We start from the raw sequence: 19,583 nt of genomic DNA, 5'->3' as shown, positions 1-19,583 counted from the left end.
TTGGAAAGGATCTTAAGCTCATTAAGTTCCAACCCCCCTACCATGGGCAGGGACACGTCACTCTAAACCATGTCACCCAAGGCCTCGTTCAACCTGGCCTTGAGCACTGTCAGGGATGGAGCATTCACAACCTCCTTGGGCAACCCATTCCAGTGCCTCACCACCCTAACAGGAAAGAATTTCCTCCTTATATCCAATCTAAACTTCCCCTCTTTAAGTTTGAACCCATTACCCCTTGTCCTACCACTACAATCCCTAATGAGGAGTCCCTCCCCAGCATCCCTATAGGCTCCCTTCAGATACTGGAAGGCTGCTATGAGGTCTCCACACAGCCTTCTCCAGGCTGAACAGCCCCAACTTTCTCAGCCGATCTTCATATGGGAGGTGCTCCAGTCCCCTGATCATTCTCATGGCCCTCCTCTGGACTTGTTCCAACAGATCCATGTCCTTTTTATGTTGAGGACACCAGAACTGCACACAATACTCCAGGTGAGGTCTCACAAGAGCAGAATAAAGGGTCAGGATCACCTCCTTCGACCTGCTGCTCACGCTCCTTTTGATGCGGCCCAGGATACGGTTGGCTTTCTGGGCTGCAGTCACACACTGAAGCCGGCTCATGTTCATTTTCTCATCGATCAGCACCCCCAAGTCCTTCTCTGCAGGGCTGCTCTGAATCCCTTCTCTGCCCAGCCTGTAGCTGTGCCTGGGATTGCTCCGACCCAGGTGTAGGACCTTGCACTTGGCATGGTTAAACTTCATGAGGTTGGCATCAGCCAACCTCACAAGCGTGTCAAGGTCCCTCTGGATGGCATTCCTTGCCTCCAGCATATCATAGTTCTTTGCAACAATAAAAAAGAAATCTTGAAACCAATTACAGGTCTAGGTGGCTATTACAGGTATAGATGGACAGCAAGCAAGGATTGTTCAAAGCAATTCACAGAATCATCTTTCTTTGGCCAACACAGCAGCCAGTTCAGTTCTTGGCTGAAGCGCCAGCTAATATTAATGCCAGTACTGTCCTAGGTACTTGTTCAGGGCAGCACAGCAACAAAGGAGAGCAGCAGTAAGCTGCCATCAACGCTGTAGCATTCAAGATTGCCATGTACTTCAGCTAGAGAATTAACTTCAGAAGGTTCTGACTGTACAACGGAGAAGCGATTTACCAGGCATCAGCTGCTGTGGGTCAAGAAAACACCACGAAAAGCTACAAAGCAAGCTGGAGCTCTCATAACAGCTTGTGATTTACTGATCTTCACCTCAAGCTGCTAGCTCACATGAAAAATACCTGCTGCTTTGATGTCACCAAGATTTCAATACCTTAAACAATACAAGGCAAGAAAAGAGTTTCTTCCTAGCCAAGACCAGAAGAGACAGGAACAATAAATGAGGCTATTATAACATTTCCCTAATTAGCATGTTGTAACTGCTGACTGCATACTTGTCAAGCAGAACTGACATTGCTACCATAAGACACATACTACATTTAATATGCTCCCACAGCCCTAACTAAATTGACACCTACATCACACTTACTAAACTGTGAAGATCCGGGGGGGGGGGGGAAATACAACCTGAGCTTTGAAGATCTCAAGCCTTCTTTCACTAACTTTTCAATGAATCTGAATAAAATCTCAACCTTTTAGTACTAAACATTTTCCAGTTTACTGCTGATTTTGAAGTGACCTCCCCCCCAGCCTAGATTAAGAACATGCCATAGGTAAAGACACTTTCTTATGTAACCAAATTTATTCAAATTTGTCTTAATTAATAAACCACACCACAAATTATCCACAAACCACTCCTGCACTTGAGAGGACAGCTTTAAAAGTTCCACCTCCAGAATCTCATTTGCTATGATGTACAATAATTTGCATTATCTTGAATACAGAGAAGAAATAACAAGTGTTTCCTCACATATCAAGTGACTCAAAGTTAATATAGGAAGCAGAGTAGATCTGTTTGCCACAGAGTCTAACACAATGAGTACATTACTGCTTGATCCCTGGGGGTCAAGGAGCTTTTATTCATCTTCAGCTGCCAAAAAGTGCTACACAAAAGGCAACTACCCCCCAAGAACCCAACCAAAAGCCACACCACTATCGCCCACATCTCTCATATGGCAACCAGCATTTCAAAACATAGCTTGAAGAAAAGCCTGTGATGTAATGGGAAGCAGTGTTATTAAATAATATAGATTGTATTTCTCTAAGTCAATACCAAAACAATGACAGACTCAGTTTTTGAAACAGCAGCACTATGAAAATGCAAAATTGATTTACAAGGGAAATAACAGCCAGAGATTGCGATGGCTGCTAAGGTTATAGGACATTTTTTAAAGAACCAACGATTTTTATCCAGTTTAAAACCTAGCATAGGCAATTTTATTCACCAGCTCAAAGTCACACAAGTTATTCTCCTGAATTAAACTTGTTTTTTTAAAGCATTATCATTCCGACACCATCTGCAGTGTGGCAAGGATGTCTGTTGCAGTTTTAACTAGTAACAACGATTTTGACAAGGGAAAATCTAGCAGCCTTCTGCCTTCTTTCATTGCAGTTTTTGATCTGTAAAACACTTACAAAAGGAAACAAACTAACAATGGCCTATCTTAAAATAGTCTTCATGTTTTGTCTCTTACATGTTAATTTCTGATCAGTTTCACACAAAAAGTGTCTTACACCAGGTCATATGGCCTGTAGCAAGTCAAGCCAAACAAAGGCAGGCAGCTCCACATGCAATGTCACCTCTAACATCACATGCAACAGGGACAGTTCCAGCACAGTTCCACTGAATCCAGCTGGGTTCATTCAGCCCCATCGAACACCCAATGCTCATTTATAACCAGCAAAGGGTGGACAAAAGAGCTGCAGTACACCTCTGAGATCCACAGTGAGACATCCCCTGCCACCCACATTGCTCAAATCCACTCACCCTACCAGCAATGCAAAGTCTTTGGTGTGCAAGGCACCATCTGGACCTCCTCTTTAGGTTGATCATGGTGTACATGACAGCTTAACGGCACCACCCTAAAATCATCATTTCCTTAAATAATGTCATCTGCCTCAATCCTCAGGCAAGAGTCAAGGATAATGACTGATTTAACTAAGAGACCATTCAATCCCCAGATATCCTGAAGCGTAGCAGCGCTCCATCTATTGGTCAAGAATTAAGGACGTGCTTTATCATCATCATCATTTACTAACCTACATCATTACACACTCAGCTCCTACATAGCCCACCCCTTCCTCCATGCTCAGGGCTTCACAATCTCCCAGCAAAAACTAAACACACATAATAATGTCTTCTGAAAACTAATGTATCACTAAATGTGTTAATGTGACAATTCCTGAACTTAAAACTGGTACATGCTATTAATCACACAATTATCATTTTGTTTCATGGAGAAGCGCATGCACTCCTTACTCAAGGTAGCATTAAGGAGCTTATCATAACAGCCAAGGAGCCTTCTTTCCCTCTAAGTACTGGATGCCATCAAGGAGGCTGGGGTAAGTTTACACACCATTTCCAGCCAGGCCACTGATGTGACAGGGTGTGCAAACCAGAAAACAACCCGGCACAGAGACCTGCTGGCAAACCCTGGCAGGGAGGTGAAGGAAGGAACCTTTCAGAGCAGATCTGCTGCCAAAGCAGCCACGCGCTGACCTGCCCCGGCTTGCGCCGCTCCACCACCGCCTTTTCCCAGCAGATCACCCACAGCTATAGTCTGCTACACCTGGGCTTTATTCCAGTCATCAGCAACTGGACCAGGAGCAAGGTGAGACAGCCTGAAGCTGCCCCAGGCGTGCCAAAGCCCTTTTTTAAAGGCTGAGGTTACATTTACCAGCTTCATTCCTCTGGTACCAAAGCTGACTTAAACCAACTTCTTCCACACTATTAATAATTCAGCAGTTTCATACATTCATGCTTTTATAACCCTTGGCCAACTATTTTTTTTGCCCAGATATTCACTGCCAATGATTTTATCTACCTGCTTTAAAACTTAACTCCTCCACATAGTGGCACCACGCAGATTCCTACACATTTTCCCTCTGCTTGGTATCACATCACTACCCTCCAGACATGATTCCAGGACCTGTGGATGAAAACCAGCAGATTCAGCCTCAACCTGCCTGTAATGCAATGATGCTGAGAAGACAGAAGCAGAAGCAACCCAGCTCCACGACCCGCTGCAGTAGGTGTCTCTTTTGAGGCATGCTCTGCCCTGCTTATGGAGCCAGTCCGAGGCTTCCCGGATAAAATCACATCATTTGGCCATGCAGTGCATGCCTGCCCTGTAGTCCGGGATGATAAATGCGCTCTGAATTCCTAAATAGGATTTTTAACGCGAGGTGGAAACTGCCTTGGGGTGAAACCGAAAACGAGGGACAAACTCCCAAAAGGCCCATGCCTACCCTCATTCCTGGAGCCTAAAGTTCATGCAGCAACTGCGTAAGTTTCGCCCCATCTGATACAAGCGCACAAGGACGGTAATCCCGAACTGCTCCAGGCCACCGCGGCCCTGAGCGCGGCGAGCGCCGTGACCAGAATACGGGCGCTTGGGAATCGCCTTCCCGGGCTCCCGCACCGCTATCGGCAACGGATGCGGAGCCGTGCGCGATCAAATATGTGAAATAAAACCCATAAAGAATGCAAATTTTAACAAGTTTCCCCAGCCTCGTAGGGGGCGTGGAGCTTTGCGGTGGAGCAAGGGCAGCCCGCGGCTGTAATAACGACTCCCCAGGCTTTACTCGATTAGCAGTCTCGGAGCAGAGAGGCGCATTATTTAAAGCTCCGTCCTTCCCAGCTCGGCGCCGAGACAGAACGACAGCATTGCAGCATCTCCCACGGCCGGAGAGCTGCCCTACACCCGAGAAGCGCTCCCGACCGCAGCCCCCCTCAGCCGCGGCCCCGCGCTCCCCGTGAGGCGGCGGAGGGAACGGGGGGAAGCCAGCCAGGCCTCCCGCCGGCTTCCCCGGCAGCGGCAACGGCTCGGCCGCAGCCCCGCCGAACGGGCAGGGTCCCCCTCCCCACTCCTCCTCTCCGCGTACCGCCGGAGCGTTACCTCAGCGGGCCCGCGCCTTTGTGCTTCAGTCCATCCCTCCCCGCCGGCGGCGGGAGCCCCAGCACCACCGCGGAGAGCGGGCGGGCGGGGAAAGGGGCGGTGCACTATGTGGCAGGAAGGGACACCTGGGCTCCGCCCACAGCGCCCGCCCGCCCGCTGTGGATCACTATCTGGCAGCGAGTGGGGACGCGCTCCCGCCCTTCCTCCGCCACCCCTCGGCCAAGTTTGAAGCCGGGGGAGGGCGAGGGGGGCCGGCGGCCGCAGGCTCTGCCCTCCGCCCCGGCTGCCCTCCATTGTTGGCCCGGCCTCAGCCGCCGCGCCTCAGCCGTGGCTGTACCTGCAGCGCTGGCGAGGCATCCTCCGGGGAGCGTTTGTCTCCCCATGGCGAGCGGGGTCTGCCGTGAGGAGGTGGGCTCTGCAATGCCCGGTGCGCCGCTGACGGGGGTGTAAAATGAGGTGCATTATGAGGGAACAGCAAATAAAATCACCCCCCCCCTAAACGCAAAATAATACCTGTTTTGAGACAAGAATTAAAGAGATTGGGGCTGAAAGGCCGCAGAAGGCTTATCCAGATGGCTCATGCCGCCAAGGAGAAGTCATCATCCGCAGGGAGAAAGCGGCCCTGGCTAAAAAAAGCTGTACGAAATACAAAACTCGTTTTGGCAAAAGCTGTCCCTTTTTTTTCCCCTTTGGCTTTCTGTAATTGTTCTGCGTCGCAGCTGAAATCATCCCTGTCTCGGTTCCCCACCCAACGTTACCGGTTTCTTGGTTTCAGGGCTGGTTTGCTCACTTCCGAGCGGTTCTGGCCGGCCGTTTGAAGTTCCCTAAGCACCGGGTGATAGTTGTCCTTTATGTGCTAAAACGTCTGTGCTTTAATTGTGGTTTTAATTATCTCTAAAAGTCAGAAGTTGTCTGAAACAGGCTGGAAAGGCTTAAAAGTTCCCTTTGAAATCAGCAGGATTGCTTACAGGTGTAAACCACACAACTTTATGGAAGTTTGGGGGCAAAACCTTTTCATTCTGCGTACTGCTCACTTTTAAATAGCCCCTTGGGGACTGTGATCATGGGGAAATGAGCAGGGCTGGAGCAAGGGCAAGGTGATGACACTGCATGTCCAGGACCCTCCTCTGATGGAGTCGACAAAGAGGATCCAGCCTCGCTGGCTGCTGCCAGCACATCAGTATAGGAGATTCAAATCCATCAGGGAAAGGCAAACAATGTCCCTTGGGAGTTAGAGAGTTTCTTGGAGGAAAACCTGCTTGAGGCACCAAACTATCCAGCCATGGGGTATTTGCACAGGGAGAGGATGCAGAACATAACGTATACCTAGCCCTGAGATGGTCCCACCTGCTCAGACCAGTGCTTTGGGAACCTGTGAATGCCGGCCACTAATAATGGGATGAGGTGGTATGGCATCTGTTATTTAATAAAGGCCTCTAACTATCTGGTGGTTGTAGGAAATTAAAACTTGCCTTAGGCACTGTAAGAACATATACTTACGCGTGGAGTGTGCTATGAAGGTAGGAGCAATTGGCTTCTCCAATTTGCGTATGTATTCACTCATGGAATTAGTAGTCCTGTTCCTTGCATGTTCATCCCTTCTTTTTTATTTCCTGTTATTATCTGTATCATGTTATAATAAACTTTCACAAAGTTTATTAAAAGGCCAAGAAATAGTGAGTTTTAGGTGTGGTTTGGAAAATGAGGGTGATACTGCAATGAAATTGTTGGACTGGGACTTGCTTCAGCTTCTGCACTCTGTATGGCCCAGACAACTGCTTAGCTAGATGGTGCTGGCACATGAGCAATTGGGTATGGACTGGCCACACACAGATGTCAGCTGGAAATTAAAGGAGAGCTATTAATCATTAGAGCAATCAAATTTCTTTTTTCAGGGGAGGTATTTGGAATGGAAAAATCTCACTGCTTTTGAGATGAAGTTCATTAAAGTCATTATACAACGTATTGTCTGCAACAGCAGGGGACAGACTTCATGTCTCGGTAGGCTGATTTGAGTGCTAAGGTGCTGCGTGACATTGATCACACACCTTGAGATTTGAATTTCAGAGGCAGAGGTTGCTTAGCCCAGCAGATGCTTTCCGTGTTTATTGTAGGGTGAGTTTTCTTCTCCTGGGCATGTGGATGAGTTTTGCTTTAGTCCTGGAAAGATTATGGAGATGACAAGTGCTCATAAATAAGGCTCTAAATGGATTACAAGGATGAAGAAGAAACTTTCCTGCATGGGAGAAACTTCTCCCATTAATTCTGGAGGGTTTGTTCCCTCCTTCTTAAACACTGCCAGGTGCTCCTGGAGAGTCACTGGCCTGTGACTGTGACAATGGGACTGTGGGACACTTCTAGTTAGGCAGGTCTCTGGGCTGCAGCAAGTGCAGATCGCTGCCTGTGCTGCCTGCCTGTGGGCTCCTGTGGTGCCTGGGGGCTGCTGTGTAGGCACCCTTCTGTGGAGTAGAAGAGCAGGGAGGACACGATGACATCCAGGGCTGTTCTTTTGGGGTTCAGACTATAGCTTAGTGTATACAAAACCCCAAACACTTAGCGAGTGAAACAAAACCCATAGGAAGTTACCCCAACACTGCATTTTTGGCAAGTGGGTCCTCAGACATACATCCGGCTCTGTTACTCTCTCTGGACCTCACAGTGTTGCTCTCTGTCTACGGTGTCAATGAAACCATCTCTCTGCATATTTACTGCTAAATATATTGTAAAAAACTCCACACAACAGGTAAAGTGTTTCATGCAGTTTTGGGGACCCAATCTGGCAGAAATACTTTGCCACTTTACACGGTGCTGCAGCCTTTTCACCCTCTGTAAAGCCATGTGTCTAATCACTGGACCGAGCTGAGCTACTCATTAGAAACTTGGCCAAACCACAAACATTTGTTTCCTTGCTCTATGCCAGACTCTAAGAAAGGAGGAGGGAGTGGCATGGAGCTCATGTTAATGAGTTCTTCATTCCCCACAGAGAGATAATCAGAGCACTGCTCAGAGATTCATCAACATTTTTTATTAGCACTTTAACGACCTACATGGAGGGTGGATTTTGGTTTTATTTTTAAGGAGTTACTTCAGCTAAGAGCTAGATAATTCCTCATGCAGCTGGGGTTTAGGAAGCAGCTCAGGGGACATGCATGCCAAATTACTGTAGCTCTAGTTTAAAAAGAAATATATGCCACAAGGTTTCCTGGGTGCCTCCTTTTTCAATCAAGGGCATTATGTCCTCAACCCGTCTCTTCTGGGTTATGGAGTGGAGGGGGGGGTTAGTTTCTTTTGCAGTCTTTGCAGCTTCCTTAGCAGTACAACAAAATGCCAAACACTTGTGGTACTGCATGTTCCCTCTGGACAAAGGACTGTAACAGCTCCCTGACCCCAGTCGCTCCAGGAGGCAGGCTCCCTCAGGAGCTATGAAAGGCATATCCAGTGTCCAGCACTGATCTTACAGACCTCTTCATCTTCCGATGGCTGTATGAGGAACAAGGTTCCTAAATGCTGGGGCCTGGAACCTTTTCCATGCTGCTGCAGGGTAAACCTCTAGCCAAGGGATTCCCCAGTGCCTGCTGGGGTCTTGTGGTGGGAGACCTTGCCACAACCATCTATATATCACAGCAAGATCCTCGGGCGACAGAGCACTCTCATGGGCTTGGTGAAGGCTGCTCAGATGTTACCCGATGTTACCCAAAGTTCCAGCTTACTTCCCATAAGGAGCCACCATTGTGGCAGTCAATAATGGCAGCCGCTCCAGTCCCTTTGGTTTGAAATGGACAGAGCTGCTGACCTTTTGCTGTAACTTAGGAGGGCTGTCGGATGGAAATTGCTGTACAGTCTCTTCCCATGCCTCCCCCGCTCCCCGGTGGCCAGATTTCCTTCTGGTCATCTGGAGGGGGCTATGAGAATATATACATTAAAGACAGGGATGTAGTCAAATACTGCAGGATAAGCAGGGTTATGAGAGTATTATAAAGGAATACTATTTACTTTTTCCTGAATCAAACCCCAAGTGTTTCCTGTCAGACCTCAGTACAATGGGACACAAACGTACAGTCCATTACGTTCACATTTCCTCCAAGCCGCTGTCTCTTTCCTTCAAACACAGAGGACAGGAAAGGATGCTTTCTGCCCCCACTTGTGTCTCTTGACTGACTTTATCTCATTTGAAAACAGATTTGAGACATTCAACATTCGCTCTCTTCAGTCGGTCACCTCCCTTCTAATGCCTTAGGATGGGAGAGGTTGTAAATACGGAGTCATGCCTTTGAAATCAAAGAGAGCTTCACTGGGGTAACATCAACATGAATGGAAGCAAAATGAGGTCTGTGGGGAATAAAATGCTAAGGCTAGGGGAAAAAGAAATAAATAAAAATCAAGACTCACAGCACTAGTCCAGAAGAATAGTAGCTCATACCATATAAAAACCCCACAGTTCTCATTTCCTCCTTATCCCTTCAGGACAGGAAAGAACATCCTGCTCTTCTAATACAAGTAAAATACAAGTTATTTTTGGAAGCAGAAACTCTTTTTCTGAGCACATTTTTAAAAAGACATCTCTAATCTGTGATTCTGATGATGCATTTGGAGCACAGCACATCCTTTTACATCAAGAAACCCACGTTTGGCGGCTCGGCACCATCTACACTGGGACAAAAGGTTTATGTTGGTTGAACAACAAAGTAGGGATTCTTTGTCAGCATGTTAACTGTGACCTGAAGCTGAATTGCCATTTCTGATGGGGTGTGCAGTTCCCAGACCCACACCTTGTGGGAAGCCAGTACAACTGCCTGGGGAGAGGAACATGGAAGTGCAGGAGCATAAGGTCATGAGCTGGGGGAAGTGAGTGTTGATTCAGTAGCTCTGAACAAGGCCTTCTGTACCTATCCTGGACTCCAGCGCAAGCTCTCACTTTCTTCTTCATTATCCCAAGACAAATTGGACACAGGACAAAGCTAGAGTCACCCCTTGCCCTCAGTGGTGATGCCTCTTTGCATGCTGTGCTTGTTGTTCTAACTCTGGCCCTGCAGAGGAGCATGTGGTGCAATTTCCTGGACTAAAGTTTTGAAGTTTAGAGCATCAAGTCAAATTCAGGGCCTTTTGGGCAAACTGCTGCTTTTCATTTGTGACGGGTCACTTGAAAGGACCACACTGGGAGGAAATCAGCCTCAAATTTGTTAATACGTGTTAACAATACTAATTCATGAATAATGTTTGGATTGTGCATAGGTAAGTCTTACTCCCAAAGCCTCTTTTGAAGCAAATAAGAAGAACATATGTTAGCACAATCTCTAACGATAAGGATGAACAAATTGTAGAGGAGTTAATAATTTGCCAATGCAAGATTAACAAATGGCAAATGTACTATAAAAAGAGTTCCACTTTCCCTTTAAAAACCACTCATAAGAGTACAAGATTTTAGCTCCTCTCAGTGTCAAGGGCCCCAAATACCTAAGCAGCCTCTTGGGAATGACCTCATCTGTAGTTTCTGAGCGTATTCCCAGGGATGCGTAATGCTAGGAATGGCGGGGTCGAAAGCCCCAAAGAGCAGCATGGGCCAGCAGCGCCTAAGCAGAGCTCGCTGGCATCTGCCGGCAGCGTGCAAGCGTGTGCTCAGCACAATGTCCTTCTGTCCCTGCAGCCATCGAGAGCACGCTTCAAAATCCATCGGGGCATATTCCTATGAAGTCAGGGGATTACTTGCATATTTCAAGCACTGATTTCCCTGGCGGGACAAACTGTGTTCAGTGTGTTTCGTACGAAAGGACATGAGATTGCTGCTGCTGGCTGTCTCGGTTTGTACTCAGACAGGAAGTGGATAAAGGCAGCAGGACTGATGATCAGGTCTGTGCAAACAGACACTGGAAACTCAAAACAAATCAGTCACAGAGGTATGTGGATAGTGTGTGAGAGGAAAAACCTTTGCTTTGCCTGGCAAATCCTGGTAATTCTTCAGAGTGTTTTAACCAGCTCTTTCCCTGCTGATGACTTACCCTAAACTGCAAAGTCAGTGGTTTTAACCGGGGTATCTGAACTCCCTGGGACTCCTCAAGGGAGAGATAAATGAATCTGCACAGCAGACTTCAGTGTCACAGCTGTTTTGCTGAGGGACATAAGGAAGCTATGGACTAGTAAAAAATTCCCTTTAACAACAGTTGTGTGTAATTCTATGTATCATCACTTATATACTAGAAAATAATACACAGATCCACTATCTAAGTAGAGTTCTGAATGTGTGTGTTATTCAGCAGAAGAAGCAGCTCAAACTACTGTGCAGAAAACAGACCTTGGATTGTTTAAAGATAGATGGCAAAAAGCTATCAAACATCAACAGACCTCCCTAAGCTTCACCAGAGTGGGAGATAAATCAGTACAAATTGAGTCTCTAGCCCCCTGTAGCTCTGCAAATCATCAAAAAAGACATTAATGTCATTAGCAAAACCAACAAACGTGCCTGTACTTATTACTTGTTTGTAATAAGATTTGGCTGGTGTATAATTAGCAGGCTGCAGAAGTCTTTTACAACCTCTGAGAACAGCCTGTCTGCCACACTGAGGCTCACCAGAGAATTCCTGTTCTTTCCATGTAGTTACAACTTCCTCATCAGCTTCTACCCCCTCAGATGGACTGACATGAGCATATGCAACATGTCATATAAATCCATGTGAAATATATATATATACACACACACATTAGTTTAGTTTGATTATTTATTCTACAGGAATAGTCTTTGATGAGGAATGCTTGTTTCCCAAGAGGCAATAACACTTTTCTGCCAAGTGGGACAGTGAGTTATGTTGTGTATTTGTGGTACATAGACACGGGATTACCCATTAGCTGGCTTGAACACATCTCATTGTGTATGGTTGACCAAGCCAGTTCTCTGTCTTGCTGGGATGCTTTTTCTCCAGGCTTCAGCATGGCTGTAGTGATTTATTTAAATGTGTGCCTAACTAAGGATATGCACATCCCGAGAGAGGCTGGAATGGGACACATTCTAGGGTAGTTGCTGAACTGGGATTCTGCTTTGGAGCCCTGTGTCAAAAACATGGATCGAGTGACAGCAAATGGCACTGAACAAAACTGCAATTTGTGCCAACACTCCACAGAAAGTTGGGGGTACTTTAGTCTTTGGTACAGGTTTGGGTGGTGCTGGGTGTGAAAATGGCACACAAATGTTCAGCTGACATTAAAGCAGATGAGAACGGTGGTGTTGGAGTTGGCCTTCTGTCAAACCAAACGGCAGCTATGGATCCGGCATCCTGCCTGGCTTTCGGTTAGGAAACCAACTCCAGACCTTGCAGCTCTGCTTCATTTTTCTACAACTGGGGGGCTTTTCAAAGCTGTTGAATGAGAACATAAGAACCAGCTGTTTCACTTCCTTTTCCAACACTAGAGGTGTAAAGAGGCCAGCACACAGCCAAGAAATGGGGCCATGAGTCAGCTGGGAGTTTCTGAGCATCTGATTGATACCCTTACTCAGATTGAGTACTCTGGTGGCTGCTGCTGGGGCCAGCTCTCAGGTTCCTTTACTGTGTGTCCTCTGTGCTATGCTCTGAAGCTCAAGTCAGTGATACAAGTGCTTGGGGAAGCTGGCATGGAGGTACTTGTTTTGTGATCCACCCTCTGTCACTTGCACCTGTGCTGTGCCCTCCACATTTTGAGAAAGCTCCTCCTGGTTTACAAAATGTGTAACTCAGATCCCACCTCTCTGCCTTGAGAATGGGTGCTTGGGATGGTGCTGGGATTGTGGGAATAGCTCCTCCCTATCTGATGGATGAAAAGTACAGCCCCTTCACTTGTGATGCTGTTATCAGTGATTCAAAATGAGATAACAAAAATACTTTCCATGCTGTGTAGCTGACTTCCTAGCAGAAAGATCCAGCTGCAGATATGATACTCATGCTCTGGTGCTTTCCAGGATTATCAGTGTAATTTTGGACATGAATGGAAAGATAACACCGAGTATTGAAATAAAAACCCAACTCAAAACAACAGCTCTAAGGGACTGAACATGTAGTTCTGTCACTGCTACAAACTTTGTGTATGAATGGTCTTCAGGAAAAAACATCAAATGTGCATCCCCCTGTATGAGAGTTGAAGTTTTCAGATGTCCTGACGGACTGTCTTTCAAATCCCAGCGCATCAGGTGTTGCCATAATTCATAACCTGTCTTCCACCTTGATATACATATTCCCAACCCGTGGCTGATGTGTCCCAAGCTACTGATTTCTCTAATGGGAATTAACACTTTGTGCTTTGGTTTCGAAGCCAGCTAGCAGTCAGGGAACACCAGCCAGCTTTACTTGCAGAGTCCTTCTGGTTTGTGGGAAGCTTTAGTTTCTCTCAAGCTGGTGATTCAAGACTAATGAACTGCTGTGAATGCTCTGCTTTATCAGAGGAAATAGTTGGAGGCTGAAGTCTTGGTCCCTAACAAGTCTTTTTGAGGATATTAAAGTCTTGCCAAGACCTAATAATTCCCTTGCAGCCAATGTGACATTCCACAGAGGCCATAAGGCAAGACTGGAAAAGGGGATCATATGGCTCGGTCCAAGATGAATTAGCTACTCCAGAGAAACACCCTGTGCATATGACTTCTTTGCAGGCGTGGATCTAAGGTCACAAAACCCACCAGATTTTGGTGAATCCCTTCAAGACATCTATTGCCAAGACATCTCCTGAAAAAAAGAGAGGAATAGATTTTCAAAACAGAAATGAAACCCATACAACACAATATTCTTAGGAAAACCAGTAGCCTCGATGATTGGGGTTAAAAAAAGGAACTGGGGAAGAGGATATTGCGCAGCTATGACTAGATTTTGTTTGCTCGCTCTCCTGTGAGAGAAGTGTCAGGAGGAGAAAACCAGAAAATTGCTAAACATATTCCCTGCAATGTACCTGATTATGCAAAATACTGTCCTTCTGGGAGCTGCCTACAGCAGGTTAAGCCTCACTTTCAGAAGATGAACAGCAGGTTTTCAATTATAGCATTTGAGACCCCTGGAGTGGGGATTATGAGAAGATAGTGTAAATCAGACGGCTCTTTTAAGGTATGCTTTTTATTCAGCAACAGGGCAAGCCCTCAGCCTGGTACTCTTGCAGGCACTCCAGGTATGCACGGTAAAGGGCAGTACAAAGATACCCAGAACATGCTCCAGGAGCAGTGCTGCATGGTTTGGGCTGGGAGAGGAGCAGTGCTTTGGATCCTGGGACGTTACCATTGCTGTGCCCTGCTGAAATGCCATATGGCTAATTGTGGGAATAGTGTTCATGCCTGCTAGTTGGGTTACCTCTGTGCCACATGCTATTGCTGGGCTAATTCTCCAGCCTGAAGGGCAATGGGAATTTTACCAGCAGCTGCAGTGAAAAGAGGTCAGTAGGCAGTGCTTTGCATATCCTTTGCTAAGGATCTTTACTTGGTTCATCACTCATTGTTCTGACAGTTGTCTCATTTATTCACTTTTTACATCAAAATCCATCCCTCTAAAGCTTATGCTCAGCCTTAAGCTTCAGCATGTGCTAATAGTATTAATCATTCTGGAAACAGCTCTGTCTACTCTGCTATCAGTAGCTATCTCGATAACACACTGTCCCAGCTCCACATTGCTTCTCTGGGGGTGGCCTTCAAACAACTAAATAGGGGCACAGCAGGGGAGAGGGGTAGGAGGCAAAAGAAAGCAGAGGAGGATGCCCTTGGGATGTGCCTCTATGTTTAGGAGCGTGTGCCAAGGTGTACTTAGCTGCAGTGTGATTCAGCCATGGTTTCTTCTGGGGAGGTCTGAGCTTCCGCTGTGCGTCCCATCTGTCCTGGAGGAGACATCACACAACAAGCTCGGGATGGTAAAGATGGTCTAGGAAATCTTCCAAGAAGGGTCCTCCTGTCACAGGCATCAAGGGCAGATGAGACCTGCACATAGGCGAGCCAGGTCTTGAAAATACTCTGGGATCCTGCAGTTCAAGTGTTGGTGTTGCTGCGTGACCTGCCCATATGGTTTTGCCTGTTTACTAGCCAGACTTCTGTGTATGCATCTCCTTAGAAAAAGGAAGGATATACTGGAAGGCTTTGAAACCTTCTCCTGGATATATTAAGAAGTAACACCATGTGTGGAGTCACCAGCAGAGAAATTCAACCAAGACTAAAAATAGAGTTTCCTTTTGTTTTCCTATTAAAAAGAAAATGCTAATGGCCAGTTCTAAAATGATCATTTTATTTGCCTAATAGACAGTCTTCAAACTAAAGCACCCTCTGGGGCAATGTCATGTTTCCTTCACAATTGAACCAGGTTTTCTCTTCTTTTTGACCACATAATGCTTCACAGCAAGCTATGGAAAAATGCCAGTCATAGTTGTAAGGTTGCAAGTAACACAATGCTAGTGTCTTTGAATATAATTCAGCTGCTGGAAAACAAATGATGGTTACAAGCATATGACCAGTCACCTGCCTGCTTCCTGGCCCACGGCTTAAGATCTTTGAATTAGTACAAAAATAATTCACAGTTAATGAAAAGCCTTCCTTTTCCAAAGGTCAATAGAGACGGCTCTGCCCATGATTGTACAAGAAAAATTTCCACTACAATTGGCAAATCGCTTCCCTTGTCTTAGTTTTCCATTTTTAAATAGTACAAAGTACTTGCAAACCTGACTTTCCCAGGAGCCAGGGGAACAAACTCCCCCACAGGGCATTTGGTGGTCCCAGGTATACTGCTGTATGCTGCTGTACTGCAAGATGCACATGATGAGATAGTCCTTGAATAGGAAAACATGAGATCGTTTTTAGCTATTGACAGTCCATGAGAATGTAAAATGCATGAGACGTGAGTAAGAGTGGATCAGAATACTGCTATGCTAATTGTTTAAGAAATATGCTTTTATTCACAAATCAATAGACAAGTCAACAAGTTCATCTGAGATCGCTGTGTATCTATTCGAGGCACTTCAGTAGTATTGTATTTTAGTATCCTAGTATCCCATAGCACATGTCAAAATATTATATTGGTAGTTGAAATTAACTTAATTACCTGACTGCTTTGGCATTGATCGTCTATTTTGACTCTGTGCTCCTTCAGGTAGTACTCTTTCCTTCAACTCAGAGCATACCGTCAGCATTAACAGTGAATCATAGTCAGGAGCGAATAATCAGCTTGCAGCCTCATCTCTTTTCCAGCTAACGTTTTGCTATGAAGCATGTCTAAAAAGGCTGGAAATGAACATAAATTGAAAGTCAACTGAGCTACTTCCTGGCTTTTTTACTACAGCAGCAATAATACCTGCGTCACTCAACAAACTGACTGAAAAAAACCTGATTTTTGCTGTCAACACCATTGGGAAAAAGCCAAAGTTCCCCTTCAAGTTACAGCAGCACTGCCCAAGTGAAATAAATGTAAAAAATAACAATTTTGTGGGGTTTTTTCCTCCCTCCACGAATGTGGTGCATTTCTTGCATTACAGACTAAGACATCCTATTCACACACACTGCTTTTTAATCAAATGCTTTCCTTTACCTGTTGCTTGACATTAACCCACTGCTCCTCCTCTGGATCCTCTCCTCCATCTCTGTGCTCCCATTTCCCTTCTGCTGTTGCTGCGCTGTTTAAGTTAACATCAGTTTCAAAAGTTCCCTTTTAATCAGCCCTAGCCTGCTGGCACGAGCTGTCAGCAGTATTCATTTCTCTAGGCTCTTGTCTTATGTTGCATTGCCTTGGCAACAAGATTTAGCAGCAAGGCAACAGCCTTGAACTTGTCAGAGTCTGTTGCAATGCGCTGAGCATGTATTACTCTCAGGCACCTCGGGTTGCTATAACAACCACTAACAATAAAACTCATCTCCCCGGTTTAAATACAGGAACTTTTACAGTCCGTTTCCTGGCAGAGCTGCGGCAGTATTATGTGGATCCTGGCTGTGCTTGTTTTGCTTTCTTCTTCCTTTTTGCACATGATAGCAGCCTCCAGGAGCGAGGCACTGAGGCTCGGCAATAGGTATTGCAACCAGTGGCAGCAAGTGCAGGTGCTGCTGGTGCTGAGTGAACAAAAAGCCAAGTGACCACAGGGACAATGCGGGGCACAGAGCCCCAGCAGCAAACCCCAAACAGTCCAGGCTGCAGGCTGCATTCAGTGATGCTCAGTGCCTGCCTGCATCAGGCCTTTGGCTGTGGCAAGTACACCCTGCATGGCTGGTAATGGTGTCCTTAGGAGGAGACTGCAGCCATCAGAGAGGCACTTTTGATCTCTAGCAGCACAAATGTTTTCTCCCACTCTTGCAAATACCCAGCAGGCATTACTGATGAGAATAAAGGAGCAGTGCTAATGTGGGGAGATGTGCAGAGGACTGATGACTGTCATAGAACCATAGAAGATCTTGAGTTGGAAGGGACCCATAAGGATCATTGAGTCCAACTCCTTGCTCCTCGCAGGACTACATAACACTAAATCAGATGATTAAGAGCCTCCTCCAGTTGCTCCTTGAACTTTGACATGCTTGGTGCTGTGGGGAGCCTGTTCCAGTCATTGACCACCCTTCTAGTAATGAAACTTTTCCTAATGACCAATCTGAACTTTCCCTGACACAGCTTCATTCCATCTCCTCATGTTCTGTTGCTGGTCACCAAAGAGAGGAGATCAGCACCAGGATTACCCCATCCCAGGTAGAGACGTGTACTCATGTATATGTGCCCTGCTCAGCACAGGCTGTCGCAACACAAATGTCACAAATTAGGTCTGAATCACTCATGTTAGGTATTAAGAAAAGCCACCATCTCTTAGCAGAGCCAAGTCTTTCAGTGCCAGAGGAGCCCCTTATGAGGAACACTTTCAGTCAATGGAAATGCAGGGCGAGGATGTAAATTGAGCCAGTGGAGCTTTAGGAACCATGGCAATTTCCCAGCAGCTCACCCGCTGCCCTGTCACACCTCCTTCCTGTGCTTCATTCATGAGGACAGTGCAAAGCATTCATCCTTTTCCTGTATGTCACCGCCATGAGTATCTCGTGCAGACTTCACATCATTCTCACTTTTCCATTGCACGGGTCATATTTCTTCAAAGGTACGGAATTCATAACCCATGACTCGAACAATGGGAGGGCTTGTTTAAGAATAACTCAGGATACAGCACGTTTCAAGCACTGTGAGGGATGCAAACAGGAACAGAAGAGAAGCAGCAGATCTTTCCTTCTTTAGGAATGAAGCCCAGCTCCCACAGCCAGGAAGCACTGGTGGTGATATAGCTCTTAGTGAAATATGGGAGGAGGCAGAGCTCTGTTTGAGCAAAACTCTGTTTTGACTGATTTTAAACTATAAAAATGGTGCTTTTCATTCCCTACAACCACTGCCAGGGAAGGACAGTGGTTGTGGGTGGTAGGATGGCTGGAGGGCTGGTGTCACACTGCTTTCCAGTGACTGCCACCCTGTGGGACCAGAGGCCGTGGCCCCTTGGGGACCCCAAGCACAGAGCACCTCCTGGACCCACAGTTCTTTTAGAAATGACCCAAACAGGACCCACGTGAGCAATGATATCCTGCTGATGATAGCAGAATCAGTGCATGACAGAAAAGGTTGCAAGCAAGAAGCATCCCTGGATATGCACCGTCTTTCTACAGGGACCCTTTTCATTGCTTCATTTGCTTTTTCAGGCTCTTGCTTGCTCTTGAAGAGTTCTGAGTAAGCACTCTCCATACGGAGTTGCTAAGAACCAAGCAGCTAACTTGACAGGGACACCCCAGCCCCCAAACTTCTCTGGAGCTCTTTGCATTCCATGTTTCATTTGGCAAAAAAATACCATCTTTTCTGACTCCTAATCAAGTTTTGGTTTCACAGGTAAAAATAACTGATTGAACAAAAGGAGCCTTTGCTTTAAGGAAAACGGCTCAGTTAGATCTCAGGAGAGCAGTGTCCAAAGACCCGAAATATCACAGATGTGGTCTCGGATGGTCCCAGACCTCTCATGGATGTGGGCTATGGATCACTGTCCCTTGGGCATTGAAGTTGAAAAGTGTAGCCAGGCACCAAACTAAAGCACCCAAACAGCCTCAGAGTTTGGTGCAATGTGCAGGGTGTGTGCCAGCACACAGGGTTGTGCCAGGGTAAGGCCAGTTACAGGACTCAGGCTGCATTTTTAAGCTTTACACATGTAGAATGTTTAATCCCAACTTTTCCGCTCTGTCCCGTTATCTGAGACAGACAGAAACCCAATACTTTGTGTCTGGACTCCTGCACCCAGTGGAATAAATATCTGTTTCTTGTACCGTGATTCATTTAATATATTGCATAGCACAGGACACCAAATTATTTCCACACATTCAGGCCCAAGGGATTTTTCGGCAGGTGAGTGTGTCTTGCTCACAAAGGCAGTGACTTTGGGTGCAAGTTGGGGCTCATAACATGTGGCCCATACATATATATGTAATATATATGATTTATATTTATAAAAAAAAATGTTTATAAATATGTATTTAAAATTAGATTTCTACTATACTGCAAATGTTAATTAGAAACAAAATCCATGCCTGGTCTCTCACTGCTAATTC

The 19,583-nt window shown here is 46.1% G+C and overlaps 1 protein-coding gene and 1 long non-coding RNA gene across 4 annotated transcripts in view; both read right to left on the bottom strand.

Annotated features, from left to right (window-relative positions):
- Positions 1 to 5,203, bottom strand: part of ADD3 (adducin 3) — a 101,769-nt gene extending 96,566 nt beyond the window's left edge. For 2 of the 3 annotated variants that reach the window (XM_061372651.1, XM_061372656.1), the window contains exon 1: positions 5,063 to 5,203. The gene's annotated coding sequence lies outside the window, so the exon portion shown is untranslated. The remainder of the gene's footprint in view (positions 1 to 5,062) is intronic. The other variant, XM_061372654.1, reaches the window with a different exon arrangement.
- A 6,558-nt stretch (positions 5,204 to 11,761) lies between these two features.
- Positions 11,762 to 17,453, bottom strand: LOC133222699 (uncharacterized). Its single transcript, XR_009728339.1, has 2 exons — positions 16,567 to 17,453; positions 11,762 to 14,972 (listed from the first exon to the last, which is right to left on the bottom strand). It is a non-coding gene; the product is annotated as an uncharacterized LOC133222699 (long non-coding RNA).
- Between the last annotated feature and the right edge of the window lie 2,130 nt (positions 17,454 to 19,583).

The sequence above is a fragment of the Neopsephotus bourkii genome, unplaced genomic scaffold, assembly GCF_033783945.1.
Source record: "Neopsephotus bourkii isolate Nb327-2 ecotype Australia unplaced genomic scaffold, CSIRO-AGI_Nbou_v1 NB_1615, whole genome shotgun sequence".
In the NCBI taxonomy this organism is placed as follows: domain Eukaryota; kingdom Metazoa; phylum Chordata; class Aves; order Psittaciformes; family Psittacidae; genus Neopsephotus; species Neopsephotus bourkii.
This window is presented reverse-complemented; position numbering and strand designations above follow the sequence as displayed.